General features: G+C 37.7%; 1 long non-coding RNA gene across 3 annotated transcripts in view; it reads left to right on the top strand.

Moving 5' to 3' along the window:
* The window catches only part of LOC131068042 (uncharacterized), a 49,841-nt gene extending 35,807 nt beyond the window's left edge, over positions 1-14,034 (top strand). Inside the window, exons 3-4 of one of the 3 annotated variants that reach the window (XR_009111900.2) lie at positions 13,550-13,626; positions 13,811-14,034. This is a non-coding gene — a long non-coding RNA (uncharacterized LOC131068042). Of the gene's footprint in view, positions 1-13,549 lie in introns of all 3 variants that reach the window. The other 2 variants (XR_009111899.2, XR_009111898.2) reach the window with 2 other exon arrangements.
* The last annotated feature ends 4,259 nt before the right edge of the window (positions 14,035-18,293 follow it).

The raw sequence follows: 18,293 nt of genomic DNA, 5'->3' as shown, positions 1-18,293 counted from the left end.
ACAAAATGCACATAAGGAGAGTGCAACAATTGACAACTTTTCCATTATTGCCTCTTACAAACACATCATTTGCAAAGAACCAATTACATTCAAACATGTAAACATGTCTACCATTTAGAGACAAAAGAGAGTCATATTAGCCCTGCACACAAGCATTAGGCAATTATAAACCATGAGTCATACATTGTCAAAACCAATTTATCACTGCACTTTGCCCTTTCACTGGTTTTTCCACTGTGACCTGCACTTTACCACTGTCAAAACACCTTTGCAAAGGTCTGATTGGTGCTTTTCTATCACTGCTCTGTCTTTAGAGTTTGTTGTCCTTCATACCTGCTATGTGGAAGAGGAAGAATGCAATAACAACATCATTTAAAATGCTAAAATCAGTCATAAATGACTGTGACAGCCTGCTGGGCGTTACACTTTGCCTAAAGGGATCATTGCTTGATCTTGGCAAACACAAACCCATTGGTAGGGTCAAACACCTTTCCTTACTCTTGTTTGCAAACAAACAAAGAAGATGCAAGGTTTTACACACACCAATATATGGTGGAGAGCAAACAAATGAAGGGAAAACTAATACCAAAACAGTGACTCATTGTTTTTATTACAATTTACACAAACAGAAAGTGCAACCTTCCTTCCCTTGGCTTAGAAAGCCTCTTAGCCTTCACTTACAATCTTAAACATCAAAGCAAGTCTGTCCATCTGATAAATGCATTTGCTATGGAAGAGCAAAGCATCAAACTACTTCAAGACCCTAGCCAAATGGCACACTTGCCTAGGGCTCCATGGCCACATAACTCCTTGCACCTGCATTCTTGAAAACAAAACATGTATTTACTTAATTTACAAATTGACCAACTGGTTCTTGGGAAGCCATGAACATTTTAGGACTTCAAGAAGCCATGTTGGTCAAGCATCCTTGCCAATTTCCTAGACAAGGCAGTGAAACCGTCAAAACAAACTAATTTTACTACAAACTCAAAACTTGATGAAATTAGATGCCACCAAAGGGAAAAGCTTAAGAAAACATAATAGAATCTTAAAACAAAACATGTATTTACTTAATTTACAAATTGACCAACTGGTTCTTGGGAAGCCATGAACATTTTAGAACTTCAAGAAGCCATGTTGGTCAAGCATCCTTGCCAATTTCCTAGACAAGGCAGTGAAACTGTCAAAACAAACTAATTTTACTACAAACTCAAAACTTGATGAAATTAGATGCCACCAAAGGGAAAAGCTTAAGAAAACATAATAGAATCTTAAAATGCAATAACAGTACGGCCAAGTACAACATGTGTACGAACTGTTGTTCACATGGAGTTAAAAACTAGGGAAAAACCAAGTAAAACTAGTGCAAACTTGTAAAATACTTCATAAATCCACGAAATCAACCCATACAATGGTTCAAACAGGAAAACAAATACCTCCACAAATCAGTTATCCACCTGTACGGACAGGTACATGTCCAAGAGCACACAAATTTGACATTTTTTTTGTCTAAAATGACAACTTTTAATGCCTAGATGATGCAAGGTTGACCTCCAAGACTAACCATCACCTAAAAACACTTCTCACACCTAAAACCCAAGCATAAAACATGTCTAAAACCTTTTCAAAACAAAAACACATCAAAAACTCACTTTTTACAACATTTTGCCAGGCAACTCCAAAACTGGCAATTTTGAGCAAAAAGATGAAAACAGGGAACATGACCACACAATGAGTTCAAAACTCATCCAAACAACTTAGAACAACACAAAAACAACTTAGACAAACTTGCCAACTCAAAACTAAAAAAAATCAAACCTGTGATGAAAATGAAGCCTAGGTGCTCCTGCACCAAATTGGCTTGCCTTTCTGTTTCTCGAAATCAAGGTGAACACTGTTCACATCTTCTTCTACTTGGTCTGGCACTGGGAGGAGTTCACATATCCTTATCATCCTGAGGGGTAACCTAGAAAACATTCTCTTTCTAACCTCATATTCATCCTTGGCTTTAGCCCAATAATCCTCTAGTTCCATCTTATGCCTATGCCTTATGCCAGCCACCATTTTTATCTTATCATATGGGTCAAAATCCAACCTTGCTGTGTGATATGTGAGGTGGTAGAATTGTAGTTCCTCTACTAACTTCTCTATTGCTGCTAATTACGGGAACACTTCATCAAAATCTCCCATGATGATTGGGAACTCGATCCTACCTTTTTTTTTTTTTTTTTGATTTTGTCATAAGTTGTCAATTGCCTTGTCACTTCGAGTAGTACCATTTTATCAGTTGGGTGACTTGACTTGGGAGTCTGAAGGGATAGGAAGAGAATCCTTGAAGCCGGATATAGGTGAATCTTGGGAGCTAGATGAACCATGAGCCATACCATTTTATCAATTTCCTTGTTTCCTATGATAGCCTAATGTGAACACCTCCTTGCAGAGATAGAACAATATTCATAGTGAAGGCATCGTTAGCTCTCTTGAAATAGGCAATGTTATACAAGTGTAGCTGAGGGTAGCACTCGTACACTTTGACTTGTCTTGGATCACATCCTATGGGTCCTTTGCTCAACAATCCGTTAAATTTGGCCATCCTTGCTAACATATAAACAACGTATGAACCCATATAAAAGAACCGAGAATGCATCAAATTCTTCAATTGTTCGTCCAGGTTGTCACTGATTATCCTTGCCCAATCCATGACCTTTATTGCATCCTATAGCGTTGTAAATTGTACACCTTTTTAGTGTGTCCAATTTCACACTCTCTTGACATCTATTTTAGTATTTCCCTTTTCTCTATGCATTGTAGGACCTTTATTGTAATTAATTAATATTTAATTCAATATTGTGGATCTTATTTCACTTTATTACATCATCACACTCTTATTTGAGTCCTTAATTTTAGGTGTGCCCTTTATCATTTTATCTTAATTTATCCTTAATCCTACCATAATTTCAACTCTCAAAGCATATTTTGGATATCTACACATCTTGGTTTGAGCCACCGAGCTAGATTTAGCATTAGAATCACGATAGCTTGCATCCCTAGAAAATCAAAAGAGAGTTGATAGGACCAAGTCGTTGGGCTACCTGGTCCAGAACTTTTTTCCCCAAATTTCAAGAGGATAATTGAGGCTGGTCCCGAACTTTTTTCCCCAAATTTCAAGAGGATAATTGAGTGGTCTTATCCTATTCAAATCTAGCTCCACGCAAAAACATATGAATTCTAGGTTGGCCTAAAGGTGATTTCAATTATGAAATGCCTATATAAGGCATCCTTCTCAACTCATTTTCATCTAAGCACTCTAAGTTTCCATCTACAAGCAATCTAATACTCATGTATCCGTGGAGCATTCATTATTAAGTATTTTCAGAGATCTTCAAGGTTGCATATTCGTCCTTCAACCATTGTGGAGCAAAATTACACCAATCTTATGCAAGCATGCGTGTGTGATTAGGGTTTTGTGTTTGTCATGCCATTTCATACAACATTTGTGATTACATTCAAAGAGCAAAGTATCATCATCAACAATTACAGATTTGAGGTATATCTATTCAACATTTATTTCAGTATTTGCATTATTTCATTCAAGGTTAATTCCTAAATCAGGGTTTGACTTAGGCAAATCCCTATTCCCAACAATTTCCCCTTTCTTTCTGTGTACAGGAAATAGGTGTGGAGTTGTGCTTTTCATGATCAACATAATTCACAGAGACGAATGGGTTCACCTTTTGATGGCGAGAAATTCGAAGGACCAAGGTGACTAGCGACACGATCTCGAAAAATTAGGCCGAACTTCTGGGAATAGATCTTAATCATCTTCTTCTATCAGACCCAGGTTGGTGTCTCTGTACAATGACTGTAGCTCACTATTTATGCCCGATCCCTTCAATATTCACCCCTTTACCCTAATTATGCATTTTCATAATTCAACCTAGAAAGAGGGAATAAAACCCAAACCAGTGAATCTAATCAGAAATCTCAACCCTTTTCTTAGTTGGATTGAGGCTAGATCCATTGGATTCACCCCTCTTTCAATGTATTGCCTATTTTGGTTGATTGGTGATCTTATCCTACTTGGTGAAACCCTAGTTCCAAATTACACCTCTACACATCCATCACTTCCTCGATGAAGTAAAACATCCATGGCTTGAAGATGAATGCCTGTAGACATCCCATGACTCGACTCAACAACATCACAAGGTCACTGTACTCTTGCTTGAAGTGCATCTCGATAAGCTGCTTAGGCATTATGGAAAGATGGAGCTTTGATTTTCGCATCCATTTATGGTTGATGACACCTGTGCACCCATCTGCTCTTGAATTATAGAGCCTTAATGCCCTCTCCTTTGTCTGATATACCATGGAATGATATGTGGGAATTCCAAAACCTTCAACAATTGCTTCAGCTGTGAGATTCGCCAGAAGCTTGCCATCAGGAGCTACAATTGATCTTTGCTCAGAGTTGTAATACTTTGCACATTTTATGATCAACTTCGGGCACTATATGGCAGGAGGGAGACTAGTTGCTGCCACAATTTCACTTCGAGTTATCTTTTTGGCTAAGGCTATCAAAGGATGTCCTTCATGACCAAACATTCTTCTCTTGAATTTGACCAAATTGTAGGTCCCCGTGTTGGTGTCACTAACTTCTTTCCACTTTGATATGATTCGTGATTTGGGGAGAAATATTTTAAGCTCATTCTTGATTTGGGTCTGCCTTGACGTGCTTGCCACCTTTGACTTCGCATCTATCTTCCTACAAAATACAATAACTAACATTAGAATCATGCCAAGGAATTTTTTAATCCATCATGAGAAGAATTCCACATTGTATATTCCAGACTTGGAATAAATTTGAACCTTTGAGGAAGAGATTTCCTAGATAAATAACCACGCCCTTGCTTCACAACATGCCTTGCTCGTGTTTGTGCTCCTCAAAATGCAATGTGAAAATGAATTCTCATGCCTCCTTAAATAGAGTGTTCGCAACTTCGCTCTATTTGCTACCAAGTTGGCACTAGGGTATTTTTAGCAACTCATTAATTATTTCCAAAACACATTTCATGTTTCTATTGTTGAGAGAGGGGCTGATGTGTCATTTCAGCGAACCCCACTTGTCATACCTTGTCCAAAATATCAATTTCCATTAAGTCCTATGTGCCACACCTCATTAACGAGAAATATCCATTCTAGGCGGTGTTCAATATTTATCCTTCATGTTATCTTTACTTTGGGTGCATATGAGATAGGGAGGAGGATTTTAAGTTTGGGCGCTAATTCTCCATGGTGGAGGATTCTCTCCCAAGGTGCATGAGACAGGCAGGAGGAATTTCCAATGCCTTAGCCAAATTTACATGTCTTGAGTACTTGAGCACATTCTCTTGGTGGCGGATTCTCTCCCAGGGCACATGAGATAGGTAGGAGGAATTTTCAATGCCTTAGCCAAATTTCCACGTCTAGAGTTATTGAGCGCATCCTAGAGGGATAAGAGGACACTTTATATGCTTAGCCAAATTTTGTCATTTCCTGCCATTCTGGAGATGGGCACCTTTGTAGGGTGAAGGAGGAATTCCCCATTACTTAACCAAAATTTTGAGTTTCCATGCTTTGAGAATGCATGGGCACACTTGGAGAGGGAAGGAGGAATTTTAAGCAAGAGGATGAATCCTTCATCCCTTGGGATTTGTGCCCAAAGAGGCCTTCCTAGCACACTGTTGTGACGTTTTCACACATCGCCCCATTGCAAATGGGGACCCATGTTTTTTTGCTTTTTAGGGTTTGTTTTCTAGGTTTTTTAGGGTTTTGTTAGCTAGCCTTTGCATTTTGAACGTCGCCCAGGGGATCACATGGATAAGTAAGTCCGGCTTGAGTGAGGTTCTGATCCTGAAATTTGGCTAAGTCTGGAATGTCCTGATCCTGAATTTGACTAAGTCTGGAAACTGAAAAACCTCCAAAAACTAGATTTTGCAATATAACTCCTAGAGGTCTGAAACCACTCTCAAACATCCTGAAAGTATATATGGAATATAACTTAAAGTATAAGTGACATTTCCTGATAGAGAGTGTGAAAAGTCAAATTTCGCTCGTGTCCTTCTCCAAGGGTCCAGAGGAAAAGTGCTCCTGTCCCTCTCCAAGGGACCAAGGCGAATCGCTCGTGTCCCTCTCCAAGGGACCAGAGCGAAAATACTTATTTGAGCTATTCCTGACCGTGTTTGGATGAATTGAGACATCAAAGGCATGGTGAAGGACGAAATGAGCATGATAGAGCATCCAGACTTGATCAAAAACAATGAAATGATGAAGTTTTGCCTAGAGGGTCAAATTCGCTCCTGTCCCTCACTGAAGGACCAGAGCGAAATTCTTCATAAGGTACGATGTGGGCAAAGATCAACCAAGTTTTATGTTTGAAGGCAAGAAAGGAGGCGAGATGAACGCGTTTAAGACAAATTGAAGATTATGAAACGCCAACAAGGGACCAAAATGTCCTAGTTCGCTCCTGTCCCTCAGGAAGGGACCAGAGCGATTTTTGTTATAGATGATTTTCTCGCCAAGTTACGACCGATCTCAAGGCATGAATGAATGAAATGAAGTATGGCGAGACCATTGAAGATAATTTGCGAAGATGATAAAGTGAGATGAAGCCCACAAGAGCAAAATTGCTCCTGTCCCTCTCCAAGGGACCAGGGCGATATGATGATTATATTGCCTCTTCTTCAAATTCAAATCACTCCAAGGCGAAGAACAAGGTGCCAAGGATGTTTCGAAGCATCTCCATCAAGCACAAAGTTACAAGGATCGCCACATTGAGGGATTTGCTCTAAAATATCCTAATTCGCTCCTGTCCCTCAGGAAGGGACCAGAGCGAAAATTGCATAAAGGCATAGATTTCGAAAGTTAAACAAGCATCAAGCCACCAAGAGGAATCAAGGGACGTCATTTCACGCATTGAAGGTAATGGCAAGTTGAAGAACGCTAGAACAAACTCAAAACCTTGAGGATCGCTCCTGTCCCTCTCCAAGGGACCAGAGCGATGTTTATTATATTGGCCAATTCATGCAAAAATCACGTGAGGTCAAGGTTTTGCAAGGTCGTATGAGGTCCAGGGCGTCTTAACAAGGTGATATGCAAAGGTGTCGAACATCAAAATATACCAATTTGTGCAAGGAACTCATATCGCTTCTGTCCTTTGGACAAGGACCAAGGCGATTTTCATCAAAACACTCATGTCCCGTCAAAACCAAGACAAGGCAAGGATAGGCAAGGTCAAGGACGTCCTTTGGAAGATAATGAACGAGGAACAAAGGTTGAAAGGTGGCAAATCCTAGCTAGAACATATGGATCGCTCCTGTCCCTCTCCAAGGGACCAGGGCGATATCACATCTTAAAGACATTCCTTCGCACAAACAAGTCAATCAAACTTGAAGGACCCAGCTAAAATGCCGATTTGAACGTAAGGATCAAGATTTTGGACGTCGAAAATGCAAGGATCAAGACCAAATTGATGGATCGCTCCTGTCCCTCAGTCAGGGACCAGGGCGATGAGGTACGTATTATTTCATTTTCAAAAATTTGGCGCTCAAACACATTTCTTTAAATTTACTTTAAATGCTAAAATCGATGGATTGCAAATTTAATTAAAAATGGCATTTAAAATTTGCGCTTGATATTTATTAATTATTTTTTGCCTTTATAAAAATCGAAATTTATTAATTTAAATAATAAAGGCATTTAATAATTAGTTATTAATTAATAAAAAATCAAATGGGGCGCTTGATTTAAAATTTGTTTCATTTTACAAGGGTCGGCCTTTTAAGTTTATTTTAAATTTGTCTTATTTACCAAAGTCGGCCTAAGATCAATATGAAGGTAAGCGCCTATAAAGGGAAGGTGGTTTATTCATTTCAAATCATCATTTAACATCCTTCATTAGCATGCGATTTGGAGAATACAAAGGAGGTGCGAAATTGTCATTCAAGAGGAGGGCGCAGACATCATCAAAGGAGTACGAGCTTAGTCTCAAGTTGGGTGAACTTGCCAAAGACCACGTCAAAGATATCCTTGAAGGGTGGTGAAATTGACAAGAGGAACGTTGCTTTGAAGATCACATCAAGAACATATCAAAGGTGGCGAAGTTGGTATTTTGAAGAAGAAATCACGTTGAAGAGAGATCTAACGTCAATTTTGCCTAGGCAATTTTATTCATTTTGCATTCTAGAGTTAGCTCTCAAGGAGAGGTATGGCGATATGGATTTATTGTTTTCATTTTGAATTTTGATCGTCATAGCCTTAAATTTTGAAATTTTGAATTGTAATAGCTCAATCGTTTTTTTAGGAAATAATAACTCAAGGATTTATTATGAAGTTTCCTAAAAATTAATTTAATCTATGTTATTCATTGCAAAATCATGTTGCTAATTTTGAAATGTTGTGTAGGCATCAAATGGAGATCTCTTCAAGGAAAATCAAGCCGGATCCAAGACGGTCTTCGCCAGGACGATCAAGTAAGGACATGGGCAACCTCTTTCAATCCAACGTTCCAAGGCGAGGTACATCATCATCCTGCACATCAAGGACACAAGGAGTTAGAACAAGGGCTCGTTGAAGAAGCAAATAATTCCAGATGAATTAATTAAAGCAAGCTTCTCAACAACATCAAGTTGAATATTTACCAAAGTTACAAGTGTCAGATGAGGTGGCATCCTAGTCATCACGTCTCCAATCAATGAGGTCCATCTCAGCATGTCCAGATCCAATGTACTTAACTCATGGAAGGTGGCACAAACTCCGATGTACCTACCCTGGCTATCCATTGGTCGATTTTTCTAGAGAGGACATGTGTCCAAGCAATACAATTTTATCATTGGTCAAGCATTAAATGTTATGTAATGGTTGTAACAAACCCTAATTAGGGTTTTCATTGTAAAATCTTGGCCATTGATCTTGAATTGATCTAAGCCATCAAATTGTATTGTGGGCACTATATAAGCCCAGGCATTTCATTTGTAAAGGCTAATGAGCAATAGTTAGAGAGATAAAATAAGCAATTGTTAGAGATAGTATGTAAATAGTTAGAATAGTTAGAGAATAGTTAGAAGCAATTAGAGTAGAATAGGAGAACAAGGCAAGAAATTGTTGCCATTGATTGTAAACAAACTCCATTTTCATTGAAGTAATGGTGAAATATGTCGTTTTCTTGCAATTTGCATGGTTTCTTGTTGAGTCTTCAATCTTAGATGGTAGATGATTAGATGAATGGAGGAAATGTGATTGATTGATGGTGGAATTCGTATATCCATACTACTAGCAGTTTGTTGATTGCAGACTTGCCTTGTGTAGTCAACTGGAATCGTTCAGCTTAAGCTCAATTTCAATTTGTTGCCTCTTCATTGATATGCATCAACTTGGATGGTATCTATGCCTGCGGTGATGATTTGAACATCATAAAGCTTCCCTTAGAAGATCGCACTAGTCTTGTGTAGATGTTCCATTGATGTCAAAACAAGATCTAGTTAGAGTTTCATCAAAAATCAAGTCATTGCTCCTACATTCTTAGTATTAGGATTAGATCCTCTCTTCGCCCTTATCCTTTTTTCATTTTTTCAAATCTAAGTTAGTAAGAGCCTGTGTCTAGCAAAGCAGATCGGAAGTTCAATCATCACATGTAAGTCCCCTTGTGATTCCAGCAAATCACATCACACCACGAAGAGCTTATCCACACGTAGAGACCCTACCAAAAGAACCTTGGAGTCTACCTAACTGATCCTTTATGCGAATCTTCAGCAGTTAGAGACTATTTTCTCAAGAGAGGATAAGATGCCTATTGGTATTTTATTCTGTGTATGATGGTGTACAAAATACACGTCAACACACACTTAGAGGGTGGAGGAGGATTTTTCCTTTTGGGAGGAATCCCCTCCTCTTCTTGAGATTTGTGCCCATGTAGAGTTCTTTGGTGTGCTTAGTGCTTGAAGGAGGATTGTCAAGCTCAACCAAAATTCCATTATCTGCCTACTTCGTTCATCTTATCGGATTTGGAACTGGATGCCTTGGTCATTTGTCCTGCAATCAGTGCTCATCTGTTGCCAAAAATAGTAAGTTTGTCCAAACACAAAATTAGGGCAAACGGGGACACAACGAAACTTACTAAAAATGGACATTGCTAAAAATATGAAGTTTATTCAAACTCAAAATTAGGCCAGTCGGGGCTACATTGAAACTTACTAAAAATCGTAAGTTCGTGAAAAGCACTCAAAACTTCATTGGTAGGCCCTTTGAAAGACTTTCTTTTCTACACTTGGCCAACTCAACCAAAATTCCATTATTTGCCTACTTCGTTCATCTTACCGGATTTGGAACTGGATGCCTTGGTCATTTGTCCTGCAATCAGTGCTCATCTATTGCCAAAAACAGACAATAAAAATAGTAAGTTTGTCCAAACACAAAATTAGTGCAAACAGGGACACAGTAAAACTTAAAAACTTACTAAAAATAGTAAGTTTGTTCAAACTCAAAATTAGGCCAATTGGGGCTACAGTGAAACTTACTAAAAATAGTAAGTTTGTGAAAAGCACTCAAAACTTCATTGGTAGGCCCTTTGAAAGATATTATTTTCTACACTTGGCCAAATTTCACTATGCTCAAGATTATGGACTTCCTTTTTGAGTCAACAAGATAGAAACACTAAAAACGGACAATGCTTGGTTCTAAATTTAGCAAAATCATCAAATTTCATCCAAACATTAGGAACTTGAGGAAATCATTGCTGGACTACCTAAAAAGTCAAAAGCAAAAGACCAAGTGGACAAAAATGTAGGGGTCCCACATTTGGAATGGGGTGATGTTTGAAAAGGTCACAACAAGTCTTTCATAGAAGGACCCATAGAGAACCCGAGCACCCAGGCAGTACCCTGGGCATACCCGGGGCCGTACTGTTCTTGTACTAGGATCCTACTTTAACAGAAGTACCTGATAACATAGATACAGTCCTTGAAGCTCTTTCTACTCTCTTTGAATGTCACATGAACTGTACATTTTGATGCTTGAAACTACCATTCTTAAGGTTAGGAGGAGACTTTCCATATTCTAGTCTGCAACTGTTATTTCCATTGATAAACATTGTTGTCACTATGCATTGTCAACTAGGTCTTTGATTAGGCCTTTGTCCACTATTATGTGATCTTTTTTGTTCAGGGCATAATAGAATATATTATGATGCCCTCTTGCCAGTTCAACTGTTCTTTACTCTTCACAGACATGTCATTATATGTTGTCTTAAGGAATTTGATGTATAGTGATAATGTTCTTCATGAACCTGTGCCCCTTGTGTCCACTTGACAAACTCATTCAACCATCAGGCTCTGTCATTCTTCCTATCTTTGTTACACACCATAAGAAAGTCATTGTAGCCATTGTGTCTCTGAAACCTTCAACTCCTTTTGGGGTATCCTCAATGAACTGTTACACACCATTACACTATTATACACCTAATGTTTAAGTCTTCCCTTTCTTCTTCACTCTGTCTAGTTGTCCTTTGTCATTTCTTCATAGGATTATCATGCTTCTTGTTTGGTCTTTGTCATGCTTATGGCCCTTGGACTGTTTTGAAAGTCTTCCACCTCTTTAATCTCTGCCTTAATAGTTCTGAAGTTTTAGTATCTTTGAATTGTCTTTCATGTTCATAACTGTCCCTGAGTCACTTAGCACTATGCTTACTTTGGCTTTCAAAGCTTTAGAATGCCTTTAATCTCTTGTTCACAGTGATTATGTAGCAGGGTTGGACTGTTTTGAAAGTCTTCCACCTCTTTAATCTCTGCCTTAATAGTTCTGAAGTTTTAGTATCTTTGAATTGTCTTTCATGTTCATAACTGTCCCTGAGTCACTTAGCACTATGCTTACTTTGGCTTTCAAAGCTTTAGAATGCCTTTAATCTCTTGTTCACAGTGATTATGTAGCAGGGTTTTGGCTTTCACAAACCTCCACAAACCTCTATGCTCTTCCTCAAACATTTTCATGGCCTCTTGCATCTAGGTTCATCACTGTGGACTGTCCTTCTTCATGATCTCTCGTCTTTTGGTCTGTAGACAACCCTCTCTTCCAAATGTTCTCTTCTTTGCTACTGTTCTTTTTTTTCCTTGGGTACGAGTACAGGTACGTCCGTACACACACACACACACACACATATATGTTCAAACATCAAAATTATAAAATATAATTATATAATTTATAAACTATCACTACCATTATTGATTATTACAATGATACAATCCATAGTTTTATTACTTGCTGAGTACTATGGGTACGTGTATTTAGATGCATACCTCACATTTTTTGGTCTTTTATGACCTGTGGGCCCCGTTTTTGGGAACCCATGGGCTGGCCTTGGTTCTCCCTGGGTTCCACCTGGCTCCTGCCCAGGTGGCCACGCAAGACCCACAGAGAACCCAGCCACCTGGGCAAGACCTGGGTGGAACCCAGGGAGAACTAGGCTCGGACCAGGTCCGGGCAAGAACCCGGACCCGGACCCAGTCCTTTTAGACAATAATCGATATCTTAGCTTTAGACTATCTTCCTTTGCTTGTCACAAATACATGAAATGCTTTTATTACTATCATACTTAGTTGCCTTAAAAGACCCTGCCAAACATGCTTAAAGTACCCTCCATTTGAATGCTCGTGAAAATGCCAACAAAAAATTAAAATAGAGGTGAATTGAAATATTTTAAGTCAAAATCTGCAATAAAACATCTCTATGAGTGCCCCATGAAAAGCCAACTAGTTTTCACGAAGTTAAAGGTTGCAATCAGTATGTAATGGCATGTGCCATATAGCAAGCAACCCAATGGCATCCCTGGCAGAGGTGGTGGTGTTGTGGGGGGACATTTTTTCCAAATCCCCAATTCTCGAAAACGTCCCGCTACAGGGGACGCCGGTTTTTTTGGGGGGGATGCGTACCTGTGAAATACTGAATTTTATCTGCATTTTATGAAGCTTTTGTCACACATCAACTGCTTTTTCTTGCATGATCCTCTATTTATTACATTGGTTAAATGTATATCAGAAATGGTTCCATTGCCTCTACTCGGTGCCACTACTAGTACCTTAGTGGTATGACCTATTTTAGATTGGAGAAAAAACATATATACAATATGGACAAAACAAGAGGGTGTGAGCATCGTTCTTTAAGTAGGTGCACTTGCCTACTTTTGTAGAATAAGCATGAGAGCTAAACAAGGGTTCTAATGAAAATAGCATTACAATAGCATTTAGATGTGTTGGGAAAGACTTGCTTTGCATGATGTGGGCTGATTGGGGGGTTTATTTTTTTTCCACCTGAGATTTCTGATTGTGTATTTCATTCACCATATGTTTAATGGCATGCATTTAAAATATGGTTTTGTTTTTTCTATGTTGTTTATTTAAACAGTGTTTGGTTCATAGTTGTCTAGCTGTTTTTGGATTTATGGTCGATTGATAATTTTTTTCTTTAAATTTTTTAAACATATTTTTCAAGTGATCACTACTTACATTTGAGGTTTTTGGATCAGGTTATATAGTATGCAGTTTTTGATGGTATTTTTGCCCAGGCTGCTACTACTTACTTTTTCTGATTTGTAGATTGAGGGTATGAAAATGCTGAAGGATTCAAAAAAAATGTTTCATATCTTAATTTATTAACGTGGGATTATGTTTAAGTTATTTGAGATAAATTAAGTAAAGAGCAATGTTGTCCATTATATTGTATTTTGCAATGATTTATTTGATTTTTTTATGGCACAATTAATTAGTTCTCTTCTATCCATTTACAGATATTGATGAATGCTTAGATCTTGGTTTGAATGATTGTTATCCTTCATCGTAAGGAAGAATATGTGAAAATACAGAGGACTCATATAACTGTTCATGTCCCCATAGCAGTTACAATGGCACTAGGAATGGCTCACTTGTACTTCTCCAATCCATAATATTTTGTATAATCATATAGGTGGCAATTGAAATACAACTTTTATTTTAATGATTACATTATATTTTAGCACTGTGTTTTTATAAAATATATTTTTTCATTATAAAGTTGGAGCTTCAAATTTATATCTTTCCTCCTATGTGGCTAACTCACCTCCCATCTTGGTATTGAGTAACCATTACTATATGTTGCATATCAAGGTAGGCTTCTACAACTGATATTACCAGTTTCAACTGTTTGTGTTAGCTACTCTTAGACATGTGTCTATGGTGATAGCAGTGAAGAGATTTATTGATGCCCACACTATATTACTATGATAAGGTGTGTATAGAAAAACAACTATGTTCCATTGTAATCATGTGTAATCATTAGCTAATACAACATGAATATCTATGATAAAAAATCTGAAAACATATGAGAGACTAAGCTAATTGTCTCGTGACTTCTACAATGCAAATTATATAGATATACATTACCTTATAAATGTGTTCTATAGTGGAAGACGGTTGTATATGCTCTTTCATTTTCTCTTTCATCTCTAAGAAATTTTCTATTTGGCATGCACATGATTTCTGATTAATGCAATTCCAATTTTAGTTGCTATGGTGAAGATTATTCTGTGTGTGAATTATTTCTCATTTTCTTCTTGAACTATAATAGGTTGTTACAAATAAAACATAGTTTTGCTTCTCCCTTAATGCCTCAAGTCTTGTAATTTTAATGTGCTCCCCTGGATTACCCTTGGAATCCATACCAATTATGGATGTCTGATTTGTTATTTGTACATACAATTATGATTTTTTTTTTGGAAATTATGTGCAAAGTAATTCTATCTATGTATTTTTCAATCAGAATTATTAGGATAATACTAACATCAATTTTTTTATGCTTTGATGTGGATAGTCGCATGCAAAGTAATCATATCCAATATTCTTTTATTTATTTGAATTTTTGGCCTAATACTTCCGTCAAATTTATATACTCTATTTGTTTATTTTAATTCTTGGTTTAATGTTTCTTCAAAAACTTTAAGATTTTTTCCACTTTGCTGATTTAGCCTTACAATATGTTCCACCGTTACATCATCTTTTGTTTCTTTATAACTGCTTCATGATCATCTACATTTGTTTCTTTATAAGTGTTTCTAGAAGTTTTCTTAGCTATTTGAAAGTTAAAGTTCAATTATGGTGAGGGTATTTTTTTTTTTTTTTAAGGGCAAGCGCTTTTGGCTGGAGCTATGAACCAGTGAAGGACCTCATCTCCATTTCGTGAGCCAAGGCATCCTCGATGAAGCACCTGTATGACTTGAGAGCACCAACCGCCATTTCCATTGGCCAACAAATAGAGACAAACCATCAATCGAGCCGCTGACCGTTGTTGACTTTAGCACTTTCAGATTAATCTAAACTCAGAAAATTAGAATTTAATTACTAATTAAATTGGTTTGTAATTTTCCAGATTTAAGCATAACGAAGAAAGGAACAAAATAAGCACAAGACAAGGTTACCCTGGGAAAACCTCCTAGGAGGAAAAACCTAGCCAAAAGATCCTCAGATATGATTATGAATTATGTTCATATGAAGGTTACAACACTTATCTCAAGTACTTGAAGGTGTTTGATAATGTCTTCCACAAGACTACATGTTCACAAGCATCACGTAGTCTCATCTGCACCTTTAACCCTTCCAACAGTAATCAGGTCCAAACCCTAGGTTGGTAATGTATGAAGTATGTTCTTTGATTGATTGCAACTTCAGTTTGCTCTCCTTCAACTCTAGTTCGCTCTTCACATGAATGAATTTCACACTTTAATTGGCAGAAGTAGTTCGCTGAAGTAGTTCGCTGATATAACTGAGGTATTTCGCTGCGATGGCAGATCTAATATACTTCCTTTAGCTCGCAATGGCAGACATATATTTATTCCTCCTTAGCTCGCAAATGACAGACATATATTTCACATGGAATAATCAAACTGAAATGAGTGAATTGTGATGTGAGGTTTATGCTTATTTATATGTGGAGCAATACTCCTAAACATGTCAGCTTGCCTTATAAATTAAAACCTTTTAAATTTATTTAATGTGAAATATATTGGGATAGGGTTGGCCCTATCATGATGGTGTGTTAGGCTTGTATGTAGTGTGGAGTGTAGCATGGGGTCTTTTATTAGATGCTATGAGGTATAGAGCCCAACCCTACATGTTGGGGATGGGGCTAGCCCCCTTGGGCGGATTCCAATGTTGCCCAAGGCAATTGGAATCCGCCATTCCCTAATTATAATCAACACTCCCTCTTAATTAGGGAGAAAGATAATCTTACAACCAGGTTACAAGATTAGGGCCCAGCCCTAAGTAATACATACAATGTTTAAATTGTAATCCGAACTTAGCTGTCAACTTCAAATATTCTTCAGAGAAGATCACAACAAGTATCCTATAGTATCCATCTTGTACTGCCTGTGGAGGGTGGCTTCAAACTTTAACATGCACACTTGTAAGTCATGAATACATACACAATTATTCATGCACATCATGGAGTCTTTCCATGCCATCGATCACGCATATCCATCATTCATTCCCTTAACCTCAGTCTTCTCCCAAAGAAGAATGTAACATCACAATCTTCCATCTTGCACCCAAGCATAGGGTGGAGATACATAATCATTTCTCTCCATAGCATAAAATGAAGACATAGTCCTCCATCTTGCACACAAGCATAGAATGAAATCTAATAAACATAATCCTTCATCTTGCACACAAGCAAGAAATGGAATAGACATAATCAAAATATTGTAGTCTTCCATCTTGCACACATGCATACAATGAAACTACATAGTATAATCTTCCAGCTCGCACACAAGCATAGACTGGATCAACCTTACATTGCCCGCAGAGGGTGGAGAGGATCTTTTCTACCATCTTACATTGCCCGCAGAGGATGGTTAACAATTACTCTTCTCCCTAAGAAGATTACAATACCATCTTACATTGTCCGCAGAGGATGGTTAACAATTACTCTTCTCCCTGAGAAGATTACAATACCATCTTACAACATTGCCCGCAGAGGATGGTTAACAATTACTCCTCCCTGGGAAGATTACAATACCACCTTACATTGCCCACAGAGGGTGGTTTGATACAACACAATGTATCATTGAGGTTGAGACTCCCTCTCAACCAAGGCAGTGTTCTCCACAGCTCCAAGTCTATCTCAAGATTCAAGAGACTTGGTGAGAACATCTTCAACACAGGATTGTCCTGCCATAAAACATTGAATTGTCAGATATCTCTATACAACCCTGATAATAAATCAAAACAGCATAACAAGAATTTTGAAAAACCACACTGCTTCTCTTGATGCAACACTTGCAACAATGTATTTAGCTACAATAATACTCAATGCAACTGAGGACTGTCCCTGTAGGTCCAAGAGATCGTAGCGGTTGAATGCTTGAAGTGTTTTTCTTGTCCGTAATACTTCTTGACCAATATGAACCTAAGCAACTTCAGCCCATAATCAATTGTGTCTTGCAAATATCAAAATATGCTTGGTTGCAACAATACGCTTAGCTTTGATTAGTTGAAGCACTCACCAATCGACCTGCCTCTATTCAGATGAATCTGCAAAATCATAGTTGGCTGCAGACATACTCAACTTCTTTAAATTAGTTTCCATATAAGTTTACAATCCATAATTCTAACATAACAATAGAAAACTTGATTTCGAATAATTTCATTAGATCCTTGCCACACTTCTAATCTAGAAGTAGAGCATTTTAGGTTTAGATCTTCCATCTCAATTCTGAGCTTATTCTTTCTTATTAAATCATGAGGCTATCTTTATTAGTTAGAGTTTGATCATCCACATAAGGAATCAGAATTAGCATTTCAAATACTTTAAGGAACAGGTTAGAATCTTTACAAAACCCTAGGCTCATCAAGTACTCTTTTATACCAAGAGTTTTATTGAAGATCATAGGGCTCCCTCTTAATCCTCAATATCAGATTGATAGCCAAGTATCAAGTCAGTTCAAAACAAATAAAAAAATGCTTGACCCAAAAATTCCATGCTAATACTCATAATCAAAAGGTAATCAACCAACATAAGTTAGAGTATACCAAACTCAGGAGGCGCTCCCTCTTAACTTCTGCACAATCAATCTTTTATGTTAATCTCAAGGATCCTATCCATCTATCTTTCAATCAATAGGGTGGACCCATAGCACAATTATTGAGATAAGATGAGGATATCTTCCATCAAGAGATTACACAACAAGATTGCCAATCCAATGTCATCAATAGAGAACGGAAATCTTAAGAGATCAATTG

Source organism: Cryptomeria japonica, chromosome 6 (genome assembly GCF_030272615.1).
Source record: "Cryptomeria japonica chromosome 6, Sugi_1.0, whole genome shotgun sequence".
Classification (NCBI taxonomy): Eukaryota; Viridiplantae; Streptophyta; class Pinopsida; order Cupressales; family Cupressaceae; genus Cryptomeria; species Cryptomeria japonica.
Note: the sequence above shows the minus strand (reverse complement) of the source record. Positions and strands in the feature narration are given on the sequence as shown.